The following is a 19,599-nucleotide window of genomic DNA, read 5'->3' on the forward strand; positions in this document are numbered from 1 at the left end:
CCTATAGAGTACTATGGCAGAGAGCTACATCTTACTGAGTAAGAGATATGATTTTCTATATGTCTTAAAAGTAACACTTCCAAGTTGCCGTTTTGCTGTGGAAAGGACAGGAGCCCCATTGGCTAACCACAGACACCCCAGCCAACTTTTGAATGGGACAACCTAACAAAGTCTAGTAAGGTATCAAATTAATTGTGATTAATTGAACTGATGCCCAGGCCAGATTTAAAGTCACTATTAAAGTACAGCAACTTTTAGAAAGTTGCCACTCTGCACTCCAGCTAGTCCAGTGACCCCACAAAGGCACTGACACAGACTGATTTCTGACCGCCTGGGGAGACATGAGCTGCTGCAGAGCTAGGTGTCACATCCTCTCCCAGGATAGCCACTCAAGGTGTTAGCCCAAAAGGCAGACTTTAAAGGTGAAGCCACCTTTGAAGGGCCTCTGTGACAACATCTCTGAGCAAGATGCCTTTTGTTCCATCAGACAATCAGCAGACAGAGCTAAGGGAGGGAAACTAGTGTCCAAACCGGTTTTCCCATGGGTGTGTAGCCCACTGGTAGCCACACCTCTAGGATGGGGTACCCTGCTCCCGAAGACCGAGGAAGGGCTGTGCCATCTTGAAGGGGGCACTCTGGAATAGCCAGATGTCATACATCCCAGGAACTTCATCACTAGAGTGGACGGGACCCAGTAGCCTTGGCTGGTGACCACATGGTCCCCTTTCCTGGGATAAGTAGGGCACCCCTGGCATTCTTTCCCTCAGTTCGAATTGTAGAAGAGAAGAGTACTGAAGATGGACTCCCCTGCTGCCTTTTACATGCACAAAGAGAGGCTGCACTGTCGTCAAGACTGCACCTGCTGCAGGTTTGGGCAAGCAAGACTGAGATTGTGCCTGCGACTTCTGCAATGGAGAAAAGTAGTTTTCCCACCTTCTCTAACCCCAGTGACTTCCAGGATCAGTCTGCTGATCTCTAGGATCCTGCTCCAAGACACCAAGAGCTTAAATAGACCAAACAGACAGGCTGGTAGCCACCGCAGATGTTTTGCCGCTACCAGTTGCCGGGCACCACAAAGACAATCCAAGATAGCCAAAGCTTCCACCGGAGTCTGCCAGACACAGTAGTACTGCTTAGAGTCCAGATTCATCATACCCAAGGGTCGCCAGCCCCCACCAAATGGTCTGCTTCCAATCTCAGTACTTCGAAACCAGTCGTGCAGCATCGGCTGCCGGACTACCGCAACGTAGAGGACTTTGAGGGACCCCGATCTCCGCTGCCAAAGTCGCCCCATGACACTCGTGGTCCGATGATCCAACACCAAGACACCTCTGTGTACCGCACCACAACCGAAGCATCCTTTTGAGCATCCTTCCCTGCATTCCTCAGCATCAGGACCACTCTATTGACTTCTATGGCAGTCTTGCTGTACAGTTTGACACTTGCTCTAAAAGCACTCTGGTAACCAGGTAATTGTCCAAAGCATCCATCCTGGCCCCCTAGACCGCATCCCTGTCAGATTAGGTCGCCCAACTCGGGCCAGAGCACCAGCACTAACATTTCCAAACTTTTGAAAAGTTTACACATTTTTTGCTGACCAATGCTTGTTTGTGGATGCATTTAAAAGTGATAAAAACTTATAAAATCTGTATCTCTGGAACCCTTCAGTGGATTTTGATGCTTAAGATCTCTAAAAGTTCATAAGAATAGAAGTTCATAGGAATAGAATCTTTTTATATGTTGTTGTTGGGTCTTTTTATTGGTGTGTGATTTTCCTATTTCAATATTTGGTGCTGTTAAATGCTTCACAGTAAGTTTTTTTTCAAAGTCTTACTCCTCGCAGCCACAGCTACCGAGGGTTGTGCTAAGGTTGAGTAAACGCTACTGACTGGACCCAAGATGGCATCTTTGAGTATACTCCTCAATAAGGCCTCACAGCCATATCATATAGTACACCCAGATCTTCACAGCTACAAAGAAAAAGTACAATATTCTGAAAGATAACTTGCCAGTCTGTAGACCTGCCTAACCCGCACTCCCAATACCTGCACAAGCAGCTGAGAAGGCCATCCTCACAAGAGGTCATCATGTACGACAAAGCGGTCCCTACACACTTCCGCAGTGATAAGTAATGTAACAGACTCAATAGCAGGATAGTGACATGGACTAACTCACCTTCCACTTTGAGGGTGATAATGCTTCCATATATCTGCATTAAAACGCTTGGGTTACTGTAACTCACACGAATAACCTTCCCTTGCCTTACTAACAGAAAACACATATGCACGGAATGGGGAAAATGGAGGGGGTCTGGTAACAGGAAATCTTACAGATTTGAAAGATTATTTTGTGATGCAATCAGAAAATAAATCTCAATTGAGCAACTCCAACTCAATATTGAAAGTTAATTTTAATGTTGGGTGGGCAGGATATGGTGGGTCAGGTTGGTTTTTGGGGGGTCGGTCAAGCTGATCCTTAGTACAGCTGTACAAAACTCCGGTGTGGTCTTTTTTCTCACTCTTGCAGGTTCCTGTTTTTAGGTCTCGCCTGTCGATGCGCATGCGCATCGAGCAAGCGAGACTATAGGGGCTCATCTACTCTTTATCTAACTTGCAAGGAATCGTGGCGATTCCTTGCAGTGCCCGTGACTTTTAAGCTCAATGCGCATGTGCATTGAGCTTAAAAGCGCGTGCACAGCCGCCCGCATTCCTCCGACACCTTTGAAGTGAAGCTTAGCTTCACTTCAAAGGCCCGGCTTCTTCACACCCACATGCCGCTCTGCCCCGCTCCGCCCCCTCCCCTGAGTCATCCTGCCTGCCCCTTCCCGCCGTGTCGCATTTCTCCTCCCCCCTCCCCTCTCCCCTCTCTTCCCTCCGTCTTGTTTTCTTTGATGCTGGTATTTCCATATCTGGCAGCTTCCTGCCCTCACCCCACGCACGCTGTTTATTTATTTATATTTAATATGCAGGAGATCTCAGTTTATTTAATTTATAATTAATGATGCCGCCCACGCTGAGGCTCGAACCCTGTTCTCCTTCTCCAAAGTCGGCATCGTTATATGTTGAGCCACCTCTTCGCACCGTTTGTTTGTGCTGACTTTCTTGCTCTGCCGCTGCTGGCAGCGGCATTGCGCTTGGAGGGAACATGTAATTGACCCGTCTCGCTTCTTTTCATTTGAATTTTTTTTACATTGTCTCCTTCCTTCCGCCCCTCGCAGTTTGTTTTCCTTGCACCGTCCCTTCTTACAGTCCCTTTAACCATTTTGGTGTTGCTCAGCCCCAACTAGCATGTTATTGTCAAGCCTCCAAATATGCAGCACAAACACGACGTACAAAGAGATTAACGTGTTGCCTGGAGCACATTTCGGGAATAACATTAAATGAAAGCCCAAACCCGCTTTACCGCAACTTGCTTTCACTTGTTGTCTTTGTTTCCAGTGCTATTTTAGAGCTTTGTGCAAACTACACTCTCGTTATTTTGCTGGTAATAACTTTGAGGGAATAGCGTATTTTTGTTTTTTAAATAGCTGGCAGCTTCCTGCCCTCACCCCACGCACGCTGTTTATTTATTTATATTTAATATGCAGGAGATCTCAGTTTATTTAATTTATAATTAATGATGCCGCCCACGCTGAGGCTCGAACCCTGTTCTCCTTCTCCAAAGTCGGCATCGTTATATGTTGAGCCACCTCTTCGCACCGTTTGTTTGTGCTGACTTTCTTGCTCTGCCGCTGCTGGCAGCGGCATTGCGCTTGGAGGGAACATGTAATTGACCCGTCTCGCTTCTTTTCATTTGAATTTTTTTTACATTGTCTCCTTCCTTCCGCCCCTCGCAGTTTGTTTTCCTTGCACCGTCCCTTCTTACAGTCCCTTTAACCATTTTGGTGTTGCTCAGCCCCAACTAGCATGTTATTGTCAAGCCTCCAAATATGCAGCACAAACACGACGTACAAAGAGATTAACGTGTTGCCTGGAGCACATTTCGGGAATAACATTAAATGAAAGCCCAAACCCGCTTTACCGCAACTTGCTTTCACTTGTTGTCTTTGTTTCCAGTGCTATTTTAGAGCTTTGTGCAAACTACACTCTCGTTATTTTGCTGGTAATAACTTTGAGGGAATAGCGTATTTTTGTTTTTTAAATAGCATGCACGAAAACAGTATAATTTCAATTTGCACCACTTATTTCCCATGTTTGTGTCAATGTAAAAATCGACCCTGCACACCCAGCACCAGGGCCGTGTGCCTCAATGATGCAGTACACGCACCAGTAACTGAAATATGACGAAAGACTGAAAGGAGTAGCTACAAGCTGTGCTCTAGTTCTGCTCTCCAAAAAATCAGCAAAGAAACAAGCAATTAAGAACATTTCATTGAAGAAACCATTGAGCAGGAAACAGAAGGAAATCCTACAGAAAGAATCCTAGAGAAAGAAGCTTGAGGTATGTAAACACTTTTATTATGCAAAGGACGTCAATTTCAGGATGCTCAGATGCTCTCATTGGAGTGAAGCGATGGCTTACGTTGAATGAAGAAGCAGCTCTGAGCACTTCAAGAACAGCTGTAGTTTACCACAAGGCACAGAGGCTCTGGCAAGCTTGCATAATGTGGCGGTAGTCCACATCTCGTCATCTAGTGCCCCTCCCTCTGACCACATTATAACACGTTTGTGCCGAGTTGGCTCTATGGTTTATGCAGGAATGAAAAGAAACAAGTAAAATGCATCAGAGATGAGAAAATAAAAAACAGCGAATCTTTCGTACTAAAAAGATGTATGTGAAATAGTTACGAATCTGTTAAAATATGAGCGACAATCCTCAAGTCATCCACAACTTACACTGGTGCTGTTCACTGAAGGGTTCACACTCTGCTTATTCAATTGTTGGCCTCTTGCTGAGATGGTGAATAAAAAGCTATTTAGTGTTCATTTGTATTAGAGCATGAATTACAAGATCAGCGAGTAGTAGTGAGACCACCCAACAATTCTCCATCAGTTGGCAAGTAAGGGGCCATTCTAAAATGGCAACACCCAGATCCTGGACTGCCTAACTCTCGGCCCACCCATAGTATAGTCTGGTAAAGATGATGCTCACGAGTGCCTGTGCAGCAACAAAAAATATCAAAAATGCATAATCTCGCCGGCGCTGAACTATGGATCGATAATTATTTGTCAAATACATTTTTAAAACATAAATGTTCCTCTAAGGCACATGGCAGATGCTATCTGTAGCCTTGAAAGTCCATAGGCCCTGAGAAGTGAAAGGTGATTGGTGAGGGCAAGTTGTGCTAAGACATACTCCTAAGCTTGTGTGCTCACCCTCACCCTCAAACCTTCACCCTCAACCCCTCAATCACCCTCACTCTCACTCACCCTCACTCAGCCTCAACTACTCTCACTCACCCTCAACCCCTCACCCTAACTCACCCTCACCCTCACTCACCCTCAACACCTCACTCACCCTCACCCTCACTCACCCTCACCCTCACTCACCCTCAACACCTCACCCTCAACCTCAACCCCTCACCCTCACTCACCCTCACTCTCACTCACCCTCAACCCCTCACCCTCACTCACCCTCACTCACCCTCACTCACCCTCACTCTCACTCACCCTCAACCCCTCACCCTCACTCACCCTCAACCCCTCACCCTCCCTCACCCTCACTCATCCTCAACCCCTCACCCTCACACAGTGCAATAGGTCTCAGACCATTTCAGTTAGAGCTTTAAGAAATGTTTATGGCTTTTTTTATTTGTAATTCTTTAGCATTGGCTACAGGAAACAAAAATGCTAAACATTTACAAAAAAAACCCATAAACAATTCTAAAAGCACTAACTCTAATGGTGCGAGACCTATTGCATTTCCAATGCTTGTTTCACTTTGTTACTGTATTCCAGTCTTTCGCTAGCTCCTTCTTTCCGATGTACTTGTTTTTCCCTCTCTTGCTTGCCAGAAATGTCTGATGTGAAAGTCTACCACGGGCTCAAATTAAACACTGTGTGGGCCTGAATTTCTCAGAGCCCCTTGTCTTTGCAGAGCTGCTTTACTTGCCTGACAAACAGCTATGAGCTGGGCTACGAGGGCTATGAGTGTCTGGGAATTAGATGATGGCATGAAAGCTGCTGAGATCACAAACATCCTTCCCCAACCAAAGAAACCTAGTAGGTATTTTGACATAATGTGGTTATAACTAAAAGCATAGGAGCGAGTTACAATCAAAATATGACAAATACATATACGTGTCCGAAACAATCGCTTTAGAACGCTCCTCTCTTAAGAAAAAGTCAACGCAAAAATGCATAAATTAGCTCTTACATCATAGTAGGCTTTGTTTTCTAAGTTCCGGATTAAAATTAAAAAAAGTTGGCCAACATTTTGAGTACATTTATAGGCTTATTAGACTGTTTAAAGAATTAAAAGAGCATTTCTGGGGTCCAAGTGTCTGTCGAACATATTCCCCATGGAGAAACACTATCACCTACACTGCCACCAACTTATAAAGAGTTCCTGTGGAATCATGCAAAAATAATTTTTATGGAAATCAGACATGGACCCACAGCGTTAGAACGGCCCAGTCCAGGACCGCTCCAGACAAGGGAACAAGCCCACCTGGACCAGATTCAGCATACTCATGCCTTGTCGGTGAGGTACAGCTTGAGTCCAATGGCACAGTGAGTACATCACATATCTGGGCATACGGTGACACTTACAGCATCTCCCTTAGACAAACAAAAAAGTGAGGAGTGGAACACAAATAACCTCACAAAGGCTTCAGCCTGCTTGCTTCTGTTTTCCTTGTGAAGAGGACCTGGCCTGGCAGATGGGGCTGATCTGTTCCTATCAGAGCAGAACCATGTCATATTCATGTAGGGCTCCTCTCCATCTTGCACAAAGAAACAAAATATTAATTGGAAGAGCAGCAACGGTTGGTGATGGGAGCAGAAAGTGTAAAACTTTAACTGGGCATCTTTCACAAGGGGTGTTTTAGTACTGAAAGAGTATGTACTCTGAGGCACAACTCTCACCCCATGACCTGCTGACAAAATCAGGTTTGCAGTTTAAACTCCAGAACAGAAATATACGCCATGTTTAAAGTACCATTCCCAAAGCTGGATACAAGTAACACTTAAGTAAGCCTCAGTCCTACCTAAAAGGTTGATTCAGTTCATAATTATAGGCAATCATTTCTATACAAATTGCCAACAAGTGCCACAGTTTGTACACTGCCCACCTTCTAAAATGAAGGTGTTCCAATCAGACATAGAGTGGAACAATTCTCAAACTGCACAAGAAAACTGCAGGTTAATGACTGAATGTGGGAGGGGAGGTCGGGGAAGGTTAGGAATAGACTTTTTTTTAAACTCCAAGTGGAAAGGGGAAAATATATAACCAAGTGAACTCAGATACTGATGTAGGAATGTAGAGATTGGATGTACAGCATGCAGGAAACAAATACACGGGGCTGATGCACAATGCATGCACGATCTACCTTTTGCATTATATTTAAAAAGTGGTTTCTAATTCTTGGAAAGGATGGCGAAGTTAAAGGGGGTGGATGAAAAATTCAAGCATTTTATGGTGATTACTTCAACATCTTTCACGAGAACCAATATACTGTTTCATTCAACTGTAAGCTTCCGGAGCCAATTTTGTATGGCTAGATCTACTCATCCTTTCAAAGAACCAACTTAATGTCCTTTCCAACTAATTCTGGGAACACTCCTATCCCTTGGTAACTGAACTCACATAATGCTCATACCTCCCATAATGTTCCCATTGCATTGAATCTCTGTGATCCAGTCTCAAGTCTTGCTCACATCCTCCTCCTGCTCTATCTCCTTTCCCACATTCCATCCAATCCATCGCACAATAACAAGTTCTTCTCTTTATCACTATCAGGAGTGATTAGGAACTTGAAAGTATCAGTCTCTAATAGCGTATTCAGTTTTTGTAAAGCGACAAATAAATGTGTCATGATCACTGAAAGAACAATGAGAGAAACAGGAGTTGCTAATTTGATCCAGTCCATAGGTCTGGATCCTGATATAGTGGAGGGATTTACCTTGTAAATCTTTGTCTACTATGCACAGGTCTGTGTATTAAAATCGGGATCGAATGGATGTCAATGAAGCAGTGTCCATGCTTGCTTAGTATACTCACATAGGAAAACTTTTAAGGTGCGCTTCTTAATTCTCTTCCCACTCTCAGTTAGTTCATGATGAAATGAGTAATGTCCATGTCAAGCCAGCAGGCACAGTCAAGTCAAGGCAAAAAGATCTCCCTTATGAGGGATGCTCAACAAAGACGTGATTGCTATGGCGGCTATTCCAGCGATAATCCACGACTACATTGAAAGCTCAACCTTGGGAGTCATAATATGTGAGTGTTGGAGCATATAAATGAATATACAAGAGAGTGAGTGATTGTGAGAGTGGCTGTGTGGATGAGTGTGTGCTTGTATCCATGATTGTATAAGAGAGTAAGTATGATTTAGTATGTGTATGAATAAGTGAGGTGGTCTGTGTATAACTGTATAGGTGTGTAAATGGGTGTGATTGAGTCTTTGCATGATTGAGTAGGTGTGTGAGTAGTCTATGGATGAGTGGCAGTGTGTGAGTGTATGTATAGGTGTATGAGTGCATATGATAGTGCTGTATTGATGAGTGACTGCATGTATGAGTTACGGTATGAGTGGATGTGTGTGTGTAGAACTACGAATCACTGAGTGTGTATGTACTAACTGCTATTGGTCTGTCTATGCTTTCAATATTGGTAGTCTGTATTTTAGGGAGTGGGTGTATGAAAGGTTTTATTAGACTGTGAGGATGTGCATCAGATTATGACATGGATGATGTCATCAGTGATGTCATTTGAGACGCAAGTTATAGTTACCTCTACTAACTATAAAGGCCGAATTGCTCTGATTTTGCATGAGTGGTGAAATGTCCAACTAACTATAACTAACTATAACGACCCTGAAACCTGTGGTTTTTTCAGTACATTTGCTAATTTCTAACTATAACATCCCTGAAACCTATGTTTTTTTAGTGAATTTCAAAAGTGTCTTAAATGCTAATTTCTAACTACAATGTCCCTGAAACCTATGGTTTTTTCAGTGAATTTCTATGGCTTTTAAATGCTAATTTCTAACATTAACATCCCTGAAACCTATGTTTTTTTCAGTGATTTTCAAAAGTTTTTTAAATGCTAATTTCTAACTATAACATAGCAGTCGCATTTGCAGAGTGGTCAAGAAAGGTGAGTGTGGCCTCCAAACACCTTTTAGGATTCCCACTGTGTGGGATTTAGCTAAGTTAACAGGAGGGATAGTTAGCCCTTAACGTCAACCTTGGGGGCCAACTACCCCTTTTATTACCTCCAGTAAGTCCCACACAGCAGGATTGCTAACTTGTTAAATCAAGCCCCACCCCCTCCTTGCACCACTGTGCAAAGGCACCCCCTGACAGGATGTAAGTTGGGGGATTAAGTACCCTTGAATCTTGAGGGTCCCTGAGGTCCTCAGGACACAAGAGGACCTCATTGCCCCACCAGCAGTGCACCAGAAGCTGGGTTTACAGAGTGGTGTCAAAAGGGACGTGGCCTCGGACCACCTCTCTGAAACGCAGCTCTGTGGCACTTACTGGAGGCACCTGGTGGGCTAGTTGGCCCCCAGGGACCCTCAGGATTGAAGGGGACTTAATCTCCCATTTACAACGTGCCAGGGGGCACATTTGCTATGTCAGCCCGCCACCCCCTGCACCACTTGCCGCATTGCAAGTTGGGGTGTTAAGTCCCCTTGAATCCTGAGGGTCCCTTGGGGCTAACTAGCCCACCAGGCATCTCCAGTAAACGCCACAGAGCGGAGTTGCAGAGAGGTGTAAAAGGGGGCATGGCTTCAGACCACCTCTCTGCAACGCAGCTCTGTTGCGCTTACTGGAGGTATTGGGTGCGCTAGTTGGCCCCCAGATACTATCAGGATTGAAGGGGATTTTATCCCCCAATTTCCAGCTTTCCCATATATCCTCAGTTTGCATTTTCTTAACCCTGCCAAGTGGGAACCATAATAAAGTGGGTGAATACATCCTTAGGCAGTCTTAACATTTTCTCTATTCTAAGATTTCTTTCTTTTCTCTATTCTTTCTTTCTCAGCGCTCCTGTCTGGATGTTGGTCTGCACCAGGGCGTCATAGTGGCCCTATGATGAAGCATGCCACTCCTTGTGTGGGTGAGGGCAGTATTTCCACCTCATCTGGACTCCCTAAGGGAGTTATGATTTTTCAGTTTTTGCCTTTCTCTTAAACTTAGGGGACTCCAGTGTTTCCCTCTCCTTTTAAAGACAAGTCCTTCTTGTGTAGTGAGTAGCATAGTTGATAGGAGAATGAGGGAAGGTTGGATATATAATCTGTATATTGAACTCGTGTGTTTAACCTTTTTGCATTATTGTAGATAAGCATTGCGGTCCACATTTAGAAATTGTAAGTAGCTGTATTGGAGAGAATAAATAACCCATGTATTTGCATTTATTAGATATTCACGTTATAATGGTAACAGCTGCTTTTCTAAGGTCAATAATGTTATAATTTGCCTCCGTTTTGATTCTCGTGCTAATTTAGCTTGACATTAGGCTTGGTCAGGTGTTACACATTTTGAAACTGTTAATCTGTTGTTTATTCCTTTCTTTACAGGTGCGTTATCAAGTCCCTCATTCGCTAGAGAAATTTTCATTATTTTGTTTCAGCCGACAGTGAGGGATGAAGACGAAAAGTTGACAGCAGGTAGAAAGAAATGAAGATGAAAGGAGTCGCCTGTGCCTGGCGTACCATGAAGATGCAAATCTGAAGGATGAGCAGGTGTGTACCTAATTCTACTGGACTGGGAATTTAGGGGGTTACTGGATTCCGCTAAATACCGCCATGAGATTGGCTCTGGACTGTGAGCGTCAATGTGTGTTCTGGGACCCTCGATTGTCCTTTTAATAGATGTTCCAAAGTAGCTAGACAGAGACCTTTTTAGGTTTTGCCTGGCGAAAAGATGCGCTCTGCGCATCTTTTTCGCGCAGGCGAAAACCTGATGAGAACTGTAGTGTGGGTTTGGGTCGGCCCTCGTCATTCATTGGCTGGCTCCATAAATGGAGCCTAGCCATTGGACGAGGGGCCTGTCCGTCAATGCCGGACCAGATTCGGGGGCGTTCCCGAGATTCTTTGGCTTTTGCCGACGTCACGCGACGTCAGCCGAAAGCCGGGAACGCCCCCGAATCTGTTCCGGCATTGCCGGCACCCGCCTTCCTGCTTGCGTGAGTGCTTTTCCGCCACGTCTCTCCTGCGCTCTCAGCGCTTCCGGTCACCTTCCCCTTGCTCCTCGTTATGCCCCCACAACAGTCGGGGATCTCTGGTGACGAGTTCGCCACACGCGGGGTAGGCAGCAGTCACGCGAGGTCCCAGGGGCTGGCAGGAGGACTTCCCCCGGCAGCAGCGCCTCTTCTCGAGGGGCACAGGCGCGCGTCCAATCCGTGCGCGGCTCTCGGGACGAGCCCCTGATGACGCCGCACGCCTCTCCGGTCCTCGGCCAATAGGAGCGCAGCTCCTTCGTGTAGACCCTGGCGGTGGACCAATGGCAGCGCGTCCTTCTCAGACGAGCCTCCCGGAGCGAGCCAATCCTAGCGCGGCCGCTCCGATGCTGCTCACGGGTCCCGGGCCGCTGGCGGTGTGTTTTCTTAGCTCAGCCTCTTTTACAAAACTATAAGCCGTTGCGGTGTCTAGGTGCTGAAACCAGGATTTTTGTGGCCGGTGTAGGTGAGCCCAGATGTGGGGCTAATGTGGCATTTTTCCCATATCATAGTGCGCTGGGAAAGCACTGAAAAAACCTATGGCCCAAAGATGTGCGCCCCTGCTTAGTACAGCACGGGTAGGGCGCTTCTAACTATAAACTTCTAAGCCTGAGAAGTGGGCTCTTACTTCCTCATGATGAGAGCAGCCGTGACGCCAACTGGAAGTCAGGCTGTGGAAGCCTGGTCCTTGGCGGGGCTCCTGTGAGGAAGAGTGCTCCGTGGGTTTCCTCAGCCTTGTTGGGGGTAGGGCCCAGACACACACAGTAGAGACCGGAGCCTTGCGGGCTCCATTCAGCCGCTTTCGACATGGACCCCCTAGCTGGATAGCAGCCCTGGGTGCGTGCATTGTGAACGATGGCAGGAGCCTCCCAGCCGCACCAGGCGGCCTGCAGCAGAATGTGAGGAGACCGGACCAGCGGGCGGCTGCAACCTACACTCGCTCAGCCCCCAGGGAATGGTAAGTGAGACTGAGCTTCAGGCTGATGAGCCCCATGCAATGCGCTCATGGGACCAGTCCTTGGCATGAAGGGAGGTCCCCGGTCAACGTGGGCAGAGCATGGGACACCCCTACCCGTGGTATTTCGCCTACATTGGGGTCTCCAGATTTTTGGCGTTAAGGCAGGGTGTGTTGCACCCCTTACTTGTGGTGTTGTGCTCCAAAATGGGGTGAAACCTCAACGGAGGCCCCCGGGGACGAGGACTGCTGCATTTTCTGGTGTAGTTGGGTGTCTGGCCCGGAAGCCTGTACAAAGGACACCAAGTACCCAAAGGAAAGCGCAGGTGTTGTGCTGATTGGGATGTTCATGTATTGGTGTTTGCACTGCTACAAGTGGGCTGTGGTGCACGACTAAATGTTGGTGCTGGATATCATTAGGGGGCACAAATGTTTCTGGGGGACTTATGGTCCTATGGCCTCCTCTGAGACAAAGTGATGTGCGACTTATGTGATGCTTATGCCTAATGCTTTATACTAAGTACAGTTTCTACAAATAGTTATTGACTATCCCTAACTGTAATGGTCATGACAGTGGCCCGATTGGTCTTGTGATGTATGTAAAGTTATGACAACTGCCCGATTGGCACACTGATTTATGTACTACCTGTGAAGTCATGACAAGAGCCTGGTGGCACAGTATATATATGTGATTGTGTTCTAACGTGTTTTTATGGATAATTCATATTACCTTGTGTGGAGTTTCTTTTGTGGTGTGCCTAGTGTGTCGCTGATGTATGAGTGTGTTGCTCAACTGCTTTACACATTGACTTTAGGAAAAGCCTGACTGCTCTGGTCAAGCTACGAAGGGGGTGAGCAGGGGTTATCTTCAGCTTGTACCTCCTTTGCCCTGACTAGAGTGGTGGTTTCTGCCTGGCTTTGGTGCATGCCCTAGCGAACCAGAAACCCCATTTGTAACAGTGCCTCTCTGTCCTAGACAAGAATTGAAGGAAGAACTTGACAAATTGTGTTCCATGTCTGTTAGAGGGGGAGTTATCTCAAATTATGTTGGCACTTGAAGCAGGTAAATCTTTGCGTCTATGTGTGGATCTACGCAATCTTAATCGCAAAATTTGGAGGATTGTCAACTGCTTCAGCATATCAATGAGATGCTAGCTACATTGAAGGCCCCGGCCAAAGTCATCGAGAAGACCGTCAACAAACAGCTGGCCGCCTTCCTCGAGACGAATGGATCCCTCGACCCCTCACAGTCCGGCTTCCGAGCGAACCACAGCACCGAGACCGCCCTCATCGCCGCCACCGACGACCTTCGAACCCTGATGGACAACGGAGAAACAGCGGCCCTCATCCTCCTGGACCTCTCCGCGGCTTTCGACACGGTCTGCCACCGCACCCTAGTACAGCGCCTCAGCAACATCGGAATCCAGGAGAAGGCACTGGAATGGATCACCTCCTTCCTCGACGGAAGAACACAAAGAGTCCGCCTACCACCGTACAAGTCAGAGGCCACCAAAGTCATCTGCGGCGTCCCTCAAGGATCCTCACTGAGCCCCACCCTCTTCAACGTCTACATGAGCCCCCTCGCGGCCATCGTACGCAAACACAACCTGAACATCATCTCCTACGCCGACGACACCCAGCTGATCCTCTCCCTGACCAACAACCCCGACACCGCCAGAGCCAACCTGCACGAAGGGATGAGAGACGTAGCCGAATGGATGACGACCAGCCGCCTGAAACTGAACTCAGACAAGACGGAGGTCCTCATCCTGGGCTCCACGCCCTCCGCCTGGGACGACTCCTGGTGGCCCCCCGCCCTGGGCACCGCACCCAAACCGACGGACCACGCACGCAACCTGGGCTTCATACTGGACTCCTCCCTCTCCATGACCAGACAAGTCAACGCCGTCTCCTCGTCATGCTTCAACATCCTGCGCATGCTACGTAAGATCTTCCGGTGGATCCCCACCGAGACGAGGAAGACGGTCACCCAGGCCCTCGTCACCAGCCGACTGGACTACGGCAACGCCCTCTACGCCGGAACCACCGCCAAACTCCAGAAGAGACTCCAGCGGATCCAGAACGCCTCGGCGAGACTCATCCTCGACATCCCCCGTCGCAGCCACATCTCCGGACACCTGAGAGATCTGCACTGGCTCCCGGTCAACAAGAGAATCACCTTCCGGCTCCTCACCCACGCGCACAAAGCCCTACACGACCAAGGCCCGAGCTACCTCAACAACCGGATCAACTTCTACACTCCCAAGCGCCTCCTCAGATCAACCAACCACGCCCTCGCCGCCGTCCCCCGCATCCGAAGAGCGACAACAGGAGGAAGATCCTTCTCCTACCTGGCCGCCAAGACCTGGAACTCACTTCCGACCAATCTGCGCCTGACCCAAGACCACCTCTCCTTCAGGAAGAAGCTCAAGACTTGGCTGTTCGAGCAGTAGCGGCACCCCCCCCCCCTCCCAGCGCCTTGAGACCCTACGGGTGAGTAGTGCGCTCTACAAATGACCTGATTGATTGATTGAAAGTTATTTCAGTTTTTACAATTTTAGATATGTCTGCAGCATACATTAATTGAGTTATACCAGGATTCGAAACATCTCACTTCATTTGTGACACCGGAGGGGTCATGTTGATATAGTTATTTGGATGATAATTTGGTCTAAATAATTATTAAGAATGGCTTTTGGTGTCAGGGATGGGATGGAAAGGTCGACTCATAAATATTTAGTGATTATCTCTCCAGCTGAAGGTTCTATTATATGCCTTGAAAGTGTGTGGCAGTCAGTGGGTGCTGGTTCTCTTTTTTTTTTTACTTTCTACATTTAGGTCTGTCATTGAAACTAGACAGTAGCTATGATCAATCATTTATCACAAGTGAGTGGAAGTGACATTTGTGGATCAAGTGATCACAGAGAATGCTGTTTGGTTCTTTCTAGAGATATTTAACAAAGAAGGTACATCTGGTGTTATTCTGATAGAAAATTAGGTTCATTTACCTTTAATGTCATGTACAATGTTTAACAAAGTTTTAGTGGGATGTGTGCAGAGTGCCTACCAGTGCAGAGCTAAAGTTGTAGATACTGTTAGGGACAATCTGTGGTCATGCAAAACTGTGCAATTATTAGCTACTGTCAGGTCACCATGGGTTTTACTAAGAAGAGGAAGGGTATGCAGTGAGTTGTGTTCTTTGTGGATGACTATAGCAATAAGTAAGGGTATGAGTGGTGAACTGTCGAAAAGGCCAGGGTGCATGCTGATGTCACATCATGTATGGAGGAGTGTGGTAGCAAATGTCATCGTTCTCTTGTTGGTTTTTGGGTGCACCCCTCCTCCCGCTCTCCGTGTGTCCGTTCCTGCCCCGGCACCCCCCATCCCGCTCTCCGTCTGTCCGTTCCCTCCCGCTGATTCTCCCTCCTTCTCTCTCGCCCCCTCCCCTGGTGGCCCTGTCGTGCAATGGGGTGTATGTCGTCCGCAAACACCATGAGGCAGCGGCAGGGACGAGCACACAGCACCCCTCAAAAGCGTGCATCCGTGTATGACCCTTGCTGCGTGGGGGGCCTGTGAGCCGACCGATGTGCACGGCGGCGCATTCAGGGGGTCCTGGAGAGTCGGGTGTATGTCGCTCTTACAGCTCCCACTACCGCACCTTCCTCCGCCCTCAGTCTTTGTGAGGTAGTGTCGGGCTGGTCACTCGGAGCTCCCTCGCTCCTCACAGTATTCAGCAGGAGGATCCGGGCAACAGCAGGCCCGCCGCACCCTCGTTCGCTGCACGGACAGAATTTGTCCACCTACCCTGTCCCCGCAGAGCAGCACGAGCCGGGGCTCCCAGTTTCCAAGAGAGGGCTGGTACAGTGATGACGCCCACCAGTGGCCGAGTGGTCAGTGCCGAGAGCTCCACACCTTAAGGAGGGGGGTCAGTACTCACAGAATTATGGCGCTATAACATGCCCCATTTTCACGGCGTCCTCAGTCCCAAGGCACAGCCCGGTAGTGTCCTGCCTGCAGTTGCCTCCGTGTGCCCCTGTTGCTTGCTTGTGCCCCTGTTGCCTGCTTGTGCCCCTGTTGCCTGCTTGTGCCTCTGTGTGCCCCTGTTGCCTGCTTGCCTCCGTTTTCGTGCCCCTGTTGCCTGCTTGTGCCTCCGTGTGCCCCTGTTGCCTGCTTGTGCCTCAGTTTTCGTGCCCTTGTCGCCTGCTTGTGCCTCCTTTTTCGTGCCCCTGTTGCCTGCTTGTGCCTCCGTTTTCGTGCCCCTGTCGCCTGCTTGTGCCTCCGTTTTCGTGACCCTGTTGCCTGCTTGTGCCTCCGTTTTCGTGACCCTGTTGCCTGCTTGTGCCTCCGTGTGCCCCTGTTGCCTGCTTGTGCTGTGTAAGTGTGTGTAGAGTGCTCTGTGTGGATGTGTGTGGGGGGCTTTGTGTGGCTGTGTGTGTGGGGGGCTTTGTGTGGCTGTGTGTGTGGGGGGCTTTGTGTGGCTGTGTGTGTGGGGGGCTTTGTGTGGCTGTGTGTGGGGGGGCTTTGTGTGGCTGTGTGTGTGGGGGGCTGTGTGTGGCTGTGTGTGTGGAAGGGCATTGTGTGGGTGTTTTTGTCTGTCATTTGCGAGAGATAAAGCTAGTGGCATTGTAAATTACAATGCCATGTATTTATGTTAAAACAAAACATAAATAAAATAAAAATAATGTCAAGAGCAATGCCAATAGCTCTAACTTTAACAAAGGCAAAACCATTGCATTGTAAATGCTTGTTCCTTACTGGGAAGGGAGCAGATCCCTGTATCTTTCTGAATTTCCAGAGTGTGAAGCTTCATGCTAAATACTCTCGTCGCCTCTGAACTTGTTACTGAGGTTCGTATGTTGCTGACACCTTCCTCTTTTGCCTTTTATTAATCCCCTTCGCATTTTCATTTCGTAATTTAGCTAGGGCTAGTTTCTTTATGAAACATTTGGTGTGGATATTTTGTGCATTCTTTACATATTGGTTATTTGCTTCCTGCCATTCAAAATTCAGAGTGCTTGAGCGCCTTAACATTTTTACTGTAATAATACATTTCATTAATCATTGCAACTTTGCTTATTGTGATGAACTAATAATTCTAAAATAAAACTTTATGGTTGCATACCATCCGCCTTGTCATCACTGTAGAACTGTATTGGTTTAATTGAAATGTATTGAATTCTGAATGTAGGCTTTCCAATAATGCTTCAAATCGACTACCAAAGGTCCATACGACCAGTGTGGGATTCTGTTTGATAACTTTACCAAGAGATTGAGTTTTAAAGATCCCCGTTCGATCATCACCAAAATTCTGTACCTCTGCTTTAAAAGGTCAATTAGTATTTCATACAAAGTTCTACACTTCGCCATGCAAGGCAGCAGTAATATGGCCACATTCAATTACAATTCACAGCAACTAGTGAAGACTTTAACGTTTATATAAAAGAGTAAAATATGTGAATGATGTGCAGAATAAAAAGGACAAAGTATTTTAAGATATTCCGTACCAATTCATGCGCAATTTTCTCATCCTACTGTATGGATGAAATATTGGAAGTTGTTCCAATGAAAACTATAGGAATAGTTCTGTTTCATGAGGAACCATGCACAACTACACAAACTTACAAGGCTGAAATAGCCCCTTTGTTTGGGACATTTTCCTTTTCAATTGTGTGTATGAGTGGTGTGCCTCTTAAACCAGATAGGACATTATTTAAGTAACAATATAATAGAGCCCTAATTTCACGCAAGCAAATGTTAGGATTTCATCTTGGTCAACCACCAAAAGTAAAAAAAAAAATTAAAAAAAAAAAAAGGAGATGGAAAGGGAAAGAAAATCATTGACACTTTAACCGAAGATACATTATTAATGGAGGCACACGGAGACACAGGCCCGAATTTGCCCTCCGAAGGGACAGTCAGCGCAGCAGCTTGGTGTAGAGTGACAATTACAGAGTTACAGAAGTCCTTGAGTGCTGTCAATCACAGAGTCGGTGTCAGATACATGGCGTGCATGCCTTTGGTCATAGATTGGAGATATTCACCCTTGGCGGCTGAAACTCTTGGATTACGAGACAACTTCGTGAAGACAGCAATGTTTTTTTGAAGGACTTACCTGTTTTAGATCACTTGATGACGTGTTTTGTTAGTTAAAAAAAAGTACACATTTTTAATGGACTAAACAGCAGGACTGAAGCTAAAAAAACAACCAAAAAACAGACATGCTAGTCTGCTAGGCTGGAGGTTTGGGATTCGCTTTCACGACTGGATGTGGACAGAAGGCCTCTGCCCATATGACACGAAAAGCAGCCCCGAGGAAGCCCTGCACAGTTTTCTTAAAGGTACACGCATTATTTGCGGCGGCAGCAAACTGGCGTTCTTCACAATGCGCGGCAGGTTGTAAAGCAATTTGTAGGCCTGCTTTCAGCTTCCAGTCCAGCCCTGCGTGACAGGTTAGAGTTACTTTATGCCCTGGTTTAGAATATCCATGTCTGCAGAGGGCTGCGATTTGGCTTCAAAACAGGTGCACAATGAAATGTCATTTGAGCCAACCCTTCTAAAAGCTGCACCACAAAGAAGGGCACGAACTGTAATTATACTAAAACCAACGCTAAACGCGATCACAGGCCTCGAACGCTGCTGGGCCGCGCGCCACCAACATTTGATATTAATTAGTGTCAGACATTCTCCACGTGGAAAAAACCTGGGCTGAACAAGAACGCAGACGGCCAGTGTCTTGATGCTAAAACGATATGTCATTTAGGATAATTGCACGCTATATTAAATTATGCTAGATAACTTTGCCGATTGGGCGGAGGCATGACCTCAGTAGGGTTTTAAGCACCACAATTAGAAGGCAGCAAATTAATCAATGAAATATCTTTAGGAAATCTATGTTTGGTTAATCTAGTTATCAATAAAACATTTAATTGTAAAAAAACAAACGTAACAGTGATTTAAAGCAGAGCTACGGCTGAGTAAGATTGTATGCTTTCTCTTGGCAGGCTTGGATTTCGATTTAACATAATGAGGCAATGCATTTTTAATTTTAGTTTAATTTACAAGTAAATGCTTAATGCATGGTAATAACGCCCATTGAGCAGTCACATAAGGGTTGGTCTTTGGGGGACAGGCAGATAGAGATACACATAATACTACAATACAGATAGATGCAATAATAAAAATACAAAACAAAGCAGTCAAAAACTGAACACTTTGTGGAAACAGATGGCTTCTACCCTTCTTTTCCTCAGTACTGCCTAAAGCATTGGCAACACCAAGGGCTCTCAGCTTTGTGAGAGCTGTTGAGTACGCCAATGATT

The 19,599-nt window shown here is 46.7% G+C and overlaps 1 protein-coding gene across 1 annotated transcript in view; it reads right to left on the minus strand.

Annotated features, from left to right (window-relative positions):
- The window catches only part of LOC144818625 (PDZ and LIM domain protein 5-like), a 178,323-nt gene that overhangs the window by 36,435 nt on the left and 122,289 nt on the right, over positions 1 to 19,599 (minus strand). The window lies entirely within an intron of this gene.

The sequence above is a fragment of the Lissotriton helveticus genome, chromosome 2_1 (genome assembly GCF_964261635.1).
Source record: "Lissotriton helveticus chromosome 2_1, aLisHel1.1, whole genome shotgun sequence".
NCBI lineage: Eukaryota > Metazoa > Chordata > Amphibia > Caudata > Salamandridae > Lissotriton > Lissotriton helveticus.